The sequence below is a fragment of the Acipenser ruthenus genome, chromosome 5 (assembly GCF_902713425.1).
Source record: "Acipenser ruthenus chromosome 5, fAciRut3.2 maternal haplotype, whole genome shotgun sequence".
In the NCBI taxonomy this organism is placed as follows: Eukaryota; Metazoa; Chordata; class Actinopteri; order Acipenseriformes; family Acipenseridae; genus Acipenser; species Acipenser ruthenus.
Genome location: NC_081193.1, coordinates 19,035,840 through 19,045,838, shown reverse-complemented (window position 1 = coordinate 19,045,838; position 9,999 = coordinate 19,035,840).

The following is a 9,999-nucleotide window of genomic DNA, read 5'->3' as shown; positions in this document are numbered from 1 at the left end:
ATAATTGTTTTGTGCCTCTAGTACTACATTTTTAAAAAACAGCCACCCTTTTTCTGTGGATGTTTTCTCTATTTTACTCCAATCTACTTCTACTAGTCTCTGTTTCATACCTTCGTAGTTTGCTTTTCTAAAATTGTAAACCTTAGCTTTAGTCATTACTTTTGGGGTTTTAAAAGATATTTCAAATGAGACCATGTTGTGGTCTGAGTTTGCCAATGGCTCTCTGACCTCTGTTTTAGTTATTCTGTCTTCATTATTTGAAAAGACTAAATCAAGGCATGCCTACCCTCTAGTCGGTGCCTTGACAAATTGCGTTAGGAAGCAGTCATTTGTCATTTCCACCATTTCAATTTCGTCCGTCGTGCCCCCCATTGGGTTTTCCCATTTTATACAGGGGAAGTTGAAATCCCCCATTAGTATGGCTTCTCCTTTTCTACACGCATTTCGAATGTCATTGTACAACAGATTATTTTGCTCAGCGTCTGAATTTGGCGGTCTATAGCATGCTCCTATTATTATGCCCTTTGAATTTGTGTCCATTATTCTGACCCATATTGATTCTGCATTGTTTTCTTTGTCCTGATTTAACACCTGGGCTTCAAGGCTATTTCTTATGTATAGCGCTACCCCTCCGCCTCTTCTGTCCTGCCTGTCTTTCCTATACAGTGTGTACCCACTAATATTATATTCGTCTCAATCACTCTCAGACAACCAAGTTTCTGTAACACCTATCACATCGTAGTTACTTGTTAGTGCAGTAGCTTCAAGTTCTAACATTTTGTTTCTGAGACTTCTAGCATTAAGATAAATACATTTAATAGTGGTCTTACCTGAGTTGTTGCCCTTGTTTTGATGTAGTCTCCCTTCTGTTTTTTTGTTTTCTCCCCCCTTCCTTTCTAGTTTAAATGCTTCTGTACCGCCTGAAGGATCCTTTCTCCGAGTAGATTGGTTCCCTTTCTGTTTAAGTGCAGTCCGTCCCACCTGTATAGATAGTCCTTGTTGTAGAAAGTGCTCCAATGTTCAAGAAAGGTGAAGCCTTCCTGTGTGCACCACGATTTCAGCCATGCATTTTGATTTTGTATTTCCAGCTGTCCATATGGTCCTTTGCAAGGCACCGGCAGTATCCCAGAAAATACCACAGTTTTGGTCTTGTCTTTTAATTTGCTTCCTAGCTCTCTGAATTTGTTTTGCAGGGATCTTGGCCTGTCTCTTCCAATGTTGTTTGTACCAAAGTGGACGATTACTACCGGGTCATCTCCTGTTCGTTCTAGGAGCCTGTCCACATTCTCAGTGATGTGCTTGACTGAGGCTCCTGGAAGGCAGCACACTGTTGTAGTAAGGGGGTCCAAACTGCGAACTGAACTTGCTGTGTTTCTCAGTATGGAGTCCCCAACAATCATGACCTCCCTTCTTTTTGCTGCCTGGTCAGCACTGTTTATAGGGTCCTGGGTGTTGTTTCTTTCATTCTCGTGATGTTGGTTTTGGTCATCTAAATGTTGAAGTGGCTCAAATGTGTTGGCTGTCTGGATTTCTGGTGGTTGTGTTTGACGAAGTTTCTTTTTTTCCCTGCTTCTGCCTATCTGAACCCAGCTGTTTCGACTCTCTTCCATCTCCCTGGTGGCTTTCAGTCTGCTAGGGGTGCAGACTTCCATGAATTGTGGGTGTGTCAGCTCCTCAGGCTCCTGTTGCTGTCTCATTTCCTCCATCTCCTTTTCTAGCAGGCTTAATCGCTGAAGCAAGTCCTGGATGGTGCGGCACTTTACACACACTTGGTTGAGCTCTGTTGGGTTTTCTCGGATTTCCCACATCATGCAGTTGTCACAGATTACTGGCTTGAAGACCATTTTTTTTTTGTTTAGTTTAGATTCTGCAGCTGTCAACCTGCTTTCAAACTGCTTCTAATAATAACAACAGCATTTATAAACATTATGAACATATTTAAATACAAATAATAAACAGAAGACAAATACACTGAATTAAACATTGAAACACTAAATATCACTAAATATCCCCCTTCCCCATGTAGTATGAAATTCAGTTCCTCCTGAAATTCAGTGCCCCCTGTTTGTTGTGCGCATGCGCTCAGGAATCTTTCGCTTTTCACGTGCCCTGTTCATTTAATGAAAGCGGGTTCCTGCGATTTTGAATCTTCTGCGGATACGCGCAGAGCTTGTCATTCGTGTTAAGCTTCTGCAAACTCAGTACACTTGTAATGATTCAGCAAAAATAAACAACAAGAATGCTTTTTTAAGTTGACTATTGCTCTCTGTACGTCTAACTCTGTCACCTCTGGGCTGCAAGTGAGGACGCTAAACAGACCGATGCGCTCATATTGAGACATTGATAGCATAATTGCGGATCATTATTTGTGTGAGTAATTTGCACTGCGCCTATACTTACATCTACCCCATAATCTATTTGGCTTCTGTTTTCAGAATGTAGGCAAACTCTTGAATAGGCAGTAGTTTGTTTTGATGAGTACTAAGAGAAAATAAAGCACATGAATGAAGACTAAGCCATTTCAAAGAGCGAACCCGCCAGGTGTTACTATACACCTAACAGACTTGCTCACAAATCAATGACATTACTAAATTGCAAAATGACAAAATTGATACTCACAGAAAATTGGCCAGTGTTGAAATTCCAGTGTTAACCGTTAGTGTTGATTTTAAAGTACACTAATCCAGAGTAATATCAGCATCTGGGATTTTAGTCGTCGGTTTCTGTAATGGCACGGCTGGACTGACTCGCCTGTTGAATGTAGGCCGTGCCCGGAGCCGGCTTTCACAAACATGTTAATTAGAAGCAGAGAACACTGGGAGTGGGAAATAGCGTAAGGAAAATACTGTTGTTATTGTTGTCATAAATGTTGTGATTATTGTAAATGCCCATATTGGTTATTTTGCCATACCCTGTAACTGTTGAAACCTTCCTGTGTTGTTTTATGTACTATGTGAATGTCACATTGAGATGCGGGGGTAGTGCTCTGGGGTGGGGAAAGGGCTGTCTCTGTATGTGCATGTGAGTGTTTGGATGGTGCTGACTTGCTGTTTTCTTTCTAAATAAACCATGTTGTATCTGTGAACCTCGGTGTGTGTCTCCCTGTTCATTTCTGTGCTCGCTACAATATTTTTCATTTACTTTTGATGCAATGAAACAATATTTGACAAAATATGAAGATATTACTTTACACTTCTGAAGTGCACATAGTTTATCTACAGAATACAAGTTAAATTGTCACTACAGCAGTGTTATTTCCGAACACTTAGGTAATTAATTTTACAATAAAGGGTGCTAGTTATACACTGAAAGAGATGCAAATTTAACTCCCATAGTGTTAAATGTTTTGCTCCACTAGGATTATGACTAAAACCAGAAAGTGAACATATTACCCCTGTTTTGACTTCTTTGCACTGGCTCCCTGTGCAGTTTAGAATTGATTTTAAGACTTATGTAAGGCCCTGAATAGATTATCACCCAGTTACTTACAGGAATTATTGACCCTGTGTATTCCTAATCACACTCTTAGATCACAGGATGCAGGGCTGTTGTTTATCCCTAAGGTGAATAAAAATAATACAGGAGGAAGGGTCTTTTCTTGAAAAGCTTCTACATTATGGAATGCTCTGCCTTCTTCTGCAAGGGAAGCTGGGACTCTTACTGTTTTTAAATCAAAATTAAAAATGTTTTTCTACAATAGCTTTTTTTAACTTTACTTTTCCTGTTTTACAATCAAAACTTAATTTGACAAGCCAATGGGAGGAGCACCATCCGGTGAACGATTTACCCAATGGAAGCATACTGGAAAATGCATTTGTTTCCCTTGATATGCTCTTTAATTAATATAATTTCTACATGTATAAGCATATGTTTTCTAGAAATAAGGTATAAATTAGAATAAATGGTGCAAATTAAAAATAAACACTGGTAAGGTGCAAATATCTATGTTTAACACGTACAACCTTTGCGTGTAGATGTGCTACAAGATTCAGATTAGATAGATTTTAGTACCTACAACAGCAATATAGTGCATTCTGACAGAATATATTAAGTGCTGTGATAATAGCTACATTTGTTTGTGCAATAGAATGTGTACTCACAACATTCTGGGCTTGAAATGACATGGCTTATTAGGAGTGCTCCAATTACTGGAATGGCCTATATTACGTTGGGTGATATTTGCTTTGGTATATTTGATTGAACTACTTTATGTGCTTGCTATTAGTTCTTTGTGCTTGTTATTAGGTTTTTTCAAGTAAGAGTGTGTGTCCTTTTGACACTTGACACCCCTTGATCCCCCCCACCCACCCTGATGTCAGCGCTGTTTTCAGTGCATCCTAGCCTCTTATGAAGGAAAACATTTTCACTTTAAACCTCATCAGAAGGGACAGGAACAGCATTATTGCATTGCTTGAGACTGCGTGAAAGATGGTCAAGTACTCATCAGCAGAGTTCTCACAACTAGAAAGATAGAAAGTATAGTCAGGACAAAATCAGCCATAGTTCCAGTTACTATATTTTACAGCAGTACTACAATATTCCAGGATCTTACCTGTCTACATCCCACTTTGGAGAGCTGTTCCTGTCAGCAGAATATGTTGCCCAGCAGTTCTCCAACAACAATTCAGCCAGTGGATCCCAGACAGTGACAGGCAACTCTCAACCTGGAAAGAGGAGATGGGGTTAGTAGAGTTTCATGATCATAATTAGGGCTTCTAGTTTTTGATTTTTATTTTCCTTCTCTCTCCCTCTCTTTAAACCTTAATTAATAGTTTTTAAGCCTTAACTGAATACCAGATTGTTTAAATTAGCGACGCACTACTAGAAACTAACACAGTGGAAATTAATAAACTGAATTAGGCGATTAGAGCCAGAACGAAATGCAGGTTCATGTTAACTCCATCAAGATATAAGGGTAAAAAGAAACAGCTTCCTTTGCTAATTAGTGTTTGATTAAGAAAGCAATTCTGCTCAAAATATTTTTAAAGAGACATCACATGATCATCAAACTAAAACACGAAAACTAGAAGCTCTAATCATAATCATAAAGAGACTGATGTAATCCGTACCGGTAAAATGTGAACAGCACTTCATTCTCATAAATCAGGAGGTTGCTGTCAAACTGGAAGAGAAATCACAAATGGTTTGAAAGGTATATAGGTAGCATGTGCAATGCCATATCTAACAGTCATATCATGAAACTGTCACAGCACCTTATTCCAGCAAAAAATGAATTGGCATCTCAAAGATAAGGGCTGGACGCTAACTGCAAACCATACGGTTCGAAGACAAACGTCTTCCAATTCAACTAAATAGCAAGCTCTGTAGTCAAGAGATGTCTTATGCTGATGTTATTAAGTGATGTTATTAACTCATCAGCTGCTAGGAGGAGATTCATTACATTCTCCACCCACTTAATCAAAGCTCCTCTATGAGTGTGCATCCACCTAGGCTGAGGGATGGAGTTTCAACGTCAAGCTAGTCACCGCGACCGCTCACCGTCCCACAGGATTCGGAGTGGCTTTAGATAGTAATGTTAGTAATGTGTGCATGCTAGACGTTTATTAGAATCAGCACGATTCAATAATACTGCATAAAGATAAACTTTCTGACATTTAATAAAGATTAACTAGCACGCACATACAGCCTCTACACGTGCCAGTTGTGAACCTAGTACTTAATCATAGTTAGTCCAGTTTGATATGCACTATGTCTTCTATTTGCAGCTGTGAAGAGTTTCCTTGGGAGCCTGCCAGTGGGTAAACCATGTAAAATGAATGCTGTGACTTTGTGGTAGAGGAACACCTATCATCTGTGATACTTCAGAAGCCACATGGAAATGTGAAGTCACAGAAATTAAGCCTCAAGCATCCATGTATTCTTTAATAGTGTAAAGAATTGCTATGTTGTTACTTTTTCTAAAGAGAAGAAATGCAAGACCAAAAATGAAAGGTCAAAAAAGTGGTATAGGGAGTTGGTGGGGTGGAGATGAAAGGGCATCATGAATGTGATTGTAGGTGATTTGCAAAGATGCAGATGGTCCATCCTATGCATTAGCCAGTATAAAGTACAATCTGCATGCTATATAAGGTATGGTAAAATATAGTAATAAAGATTGTAATAACATTTCTTAACATGGTGTCCTATTTAATTCATTTATTTTTTAATTAAAAAAATAAGGACAATTTTAAGGACTAGAAGTTTTTTTTTCTTCTCATTTTTCAAAGTGATAGTTAACACGCTAGAATGTTAAAGACATTAAATAAATCGTACACACAGTGCACACAATAAAAATGTGAATAATAATTTTTTGCTGTAAAACCTTTGCTTCCAGATTTTATTTTCACTTTGATTCAATTTATTCTACCCTTATATTGTAGCATTGTCCTTGCATTCCACTGGCTTTTTTTTTTTTCTTCAGGCAGTAGACAGAGTGGAATTGCTGTTGCCACATCACATGTTTACAAGTGTTTACACAACCCAAGGTTAGATGGCTCAAGCAAGGTTCTGATTTAAATTTGAAAACTGCATGCCAACAGCTTTAATTTTCCCTGAAAAATCAACAAAATATTTTTTTTAATTGTGCAAGAAATGACATATGAAGAATGATTAGTCAACCACTTTTAAAATCAATCTTTTCGTCCGCCTCTATGATTCCAGAAAGTGTTTTTTTTGTCTTTTTAATTTGGTATTGATGTCTTCAAAACATGACTTTCCTCTCGTCTTGCACTTATTGTTATACAGAACAACATTCGAGTATGTTATGTAACCCTTAATGGCTTCTGTGTGAATGAATGCTTGCTCTCCCCAGGTACCCACGCACTGTAGAAAATGAAATGGTGCATCTAAATTCCTGTGAAACGTTTCCTTAGGAAGCGATCGAAGGAGCGGGGATGGCATCTTTGTGCTTGAGGGGATGTGTGTTTCCTGTCTCCTTAACTATCTGCTTGCCTCTGCTAGCTGCTGGTAATGAAATGTCAAATGTCATACAGTACTAAATGCGCTAGGAAAATCCACACTTTTGTGCAGAAAGTAATATTTCAGTCATCATGCTGGGGAATGAATTTGTAATTGGATAGTGACTTTTGAGATTTAAGGTTTGGACTACGTATAAATGCTACTGGAAGCATGGATGTTCCTGAAGCACCCTTATAAAAGTTTACCACAGTATTTTTTATTCTTATTTTTTCAGTTTTCCCAGTTTTCCCCATGGTTATACTACGCACTTACCATAGTTTACCCTGGTTTGCCATGTTTTTAATATGCTTTACCATACCAATGCTTACCTATTCTTTATAATGCTTTCACCATGCTTTATTACACTTTGCTATACTTTTACTAAGGTAAACGTTTATAAGGGGAGGCTCCAGAAGAATCAACATCATTGACCACAAACACTCAACCTCAAACAGTTACTGGAAACATATCAATGAGGAAAAATTGAAAATAAAAATAAAATAAAAATTGTTGTTACGTTGTGAGTTATTTGCAACAGTAATTGTGTTATTAAGTGCCCAACAACAAGACCATTGACACAATTGAAAAAAAAAAAAAAAATCCCTGTCCAGTTCACCTCATCAAGTAAAGGTTAAATGTGAGTGAGGCATGAAAGTACTGCCTGTTCGGTGGAAGCAAGGGGGTGTAATGACTTTCACATAAGAAACGTGTTCTTAAAAATATGTGACACGTGTAAACAGCTGGACTTTAAACACAAGGTAACTTAATCTTGTATCTTACGTGTTCACGCCTGACAAGCCACTGTGGTGCAGATGTATCTCACTAGATATAGCTTCTTCACACATTGTTATCTAGTTCTGTGCAAAGTGACGCACAGTAGACTGTACTATTATTATTATTATTATTCATTTCTTAGCAGACGCCCTTATCCAGGGCGACTTACAATTGTTACAAGATATCACATTATACATTATTTCACATTATACAGTTATCACATTATTTTACATACAATTGCCCATTTATACAGTTGGGTTTTTACTGGAGCAATCTAGGTAAAGTACCTTGCTCAAGGGTACAACAGCAGTGTCCCCCACTGGGGATTGAACCCACAACCCTCCGGTCAAGAGTCCAGTGCCCTAACCACTACTCCACACTGCTGCCCATTGCTATGCTGGACAGGCCTGGTTGCCTATAATTATGGCTAGCATGGCTGCAAGAGGAGACCTCAGTGATTTTGAAAGAGGGGTGATTGTTGGGGCGCGTTTGGCAGGAGCTTCAGTGACCAAGACAGCTCAACTTGCTGATGTTTCACGAGCAACGGTGTCTAAGGTGATGTCGGCATGGAACTCCGAGGGAAAGACATCATCAGCAAAGGGCAACAGTGGGTGGAAGCGCATACTCCAGGATCGTGATATTCGTGAATTAATTCGAAGTGCAAGGCAAAACAGACGAGCAACTGCAGATCAATTGACTGCAAATTTCAACCTGGGGCGCAAGCAGCCAGTTTCATCAAAAACGGTCCGCCGAGAACACCACAGAGCAGGATACCATAGTGGCCCAACGCCCTATTAAGTGACTTTACATTGGGGTTTCCATTTTTTTGTCCACTACCTGTAGTTAAAATGCTCAAACGTACAGTAATTTGAAAAACTACTAACGTAAAAGACTGGTATTGTAGCTGTTGTTTCATAAACACATGCAAAACACCCCAGCAGTGCAAACAAACACTTTTTTTTTTACCAGTGTAATAAGTGATCTGTTCATCCACTGTGACAAAATCCACAGACAACTTATTAAAAAATCATTGAAAACTTCCTTTTGTCTGGAAAAGTTAAAAAAGCTAAATGTTTTTTAACCAAACTAACTATAAAACCAGCAAGCAAATCCTGATGTATTATATTAACCAAACACGTCTGATTAACTCAATTCGGGAATTCGGGAAAACAAAGATGACAGTGGCATGCAACAGCTTCATTGATCATATGTACCGTGTGCTGCCATGCCAGTGGTTGTAGGCTACGGAAATATACAATTAATACAATTATTAAAGCTCCAGAGAGTTGTTTGTGTGTTCATTTCTTGTACAGTGCATTATTACGTTTTGTTTTTTTGTTTTTTATAAGTTTATAAGTTTGTAGATGAGTTTGGATTCGCAAGTGGTAGTTTGCACTTTTGTTGAGATATGGCTTTTTTTGCCAGTTCTTTTTTGTTTTCTAAAACAATGATTTTGTTTTAAACATAGTATAGATTTTGATCAAATCACATTAAACCAGACAACAAACACTACTAAACCCCTATTTGTTCTACCGTATTTAAGTTTTAAACTTACTTAAATAAAGAAATATATTGATTGACCCACCAAATAAGTAATTTCTTATTGATACTTGGTAATAAATAATAATAAAAAGACCAAAAACGATTTCAGTTATTTTAGAACCAGTGTATTTTAGGTTGGCATTTCTCAGTTCTTTCCCTGTCTACTCTATGGTTTTTGTGAACTCGACGAGCGCAGGTACTCTTGATTTACCTTCCATGCTGCTAACGCTTCTCACTGGGTGCGTTCGCGACACTTTGTCGCCGGCTAGATTGCAGACGGGAGTCTGCGCGTAACGTCACGGTCTGTGCAGACGGAGCGTGGACAGCTTTGGTAGATGAACAACAGTTCTGACAGAACAAAAATGGAGGTGATGTTGAGAGAAATTCTAAATTCTAGGAAACCTAATGCTGCGCAGATTCTGCTCAGATTTTGTGCAAAACCTGCCCAAATTCGCCATCTGCGTGAACTCATTCGGAAAATACGTCACCAGGTCACACATCTCCCGAGCGCAGATTGCGCATCTCCTGACAGGTACTGTATCACTAGGAGGAAAAAGGAGAACAATGTAGTCCAGGAGGGGCCAAAAGACTACATCCCCCAGAATGCCACGGGAGACAGCCAAAATGAGATTCACCTGGTTCTAATTAGCAGGCAGGTATATAATAAGAAAGAAAGTGTTTGTTCTGGGCAGTCTCCAGTCTGTGCGAAGCAAGGCTGGTATGGTG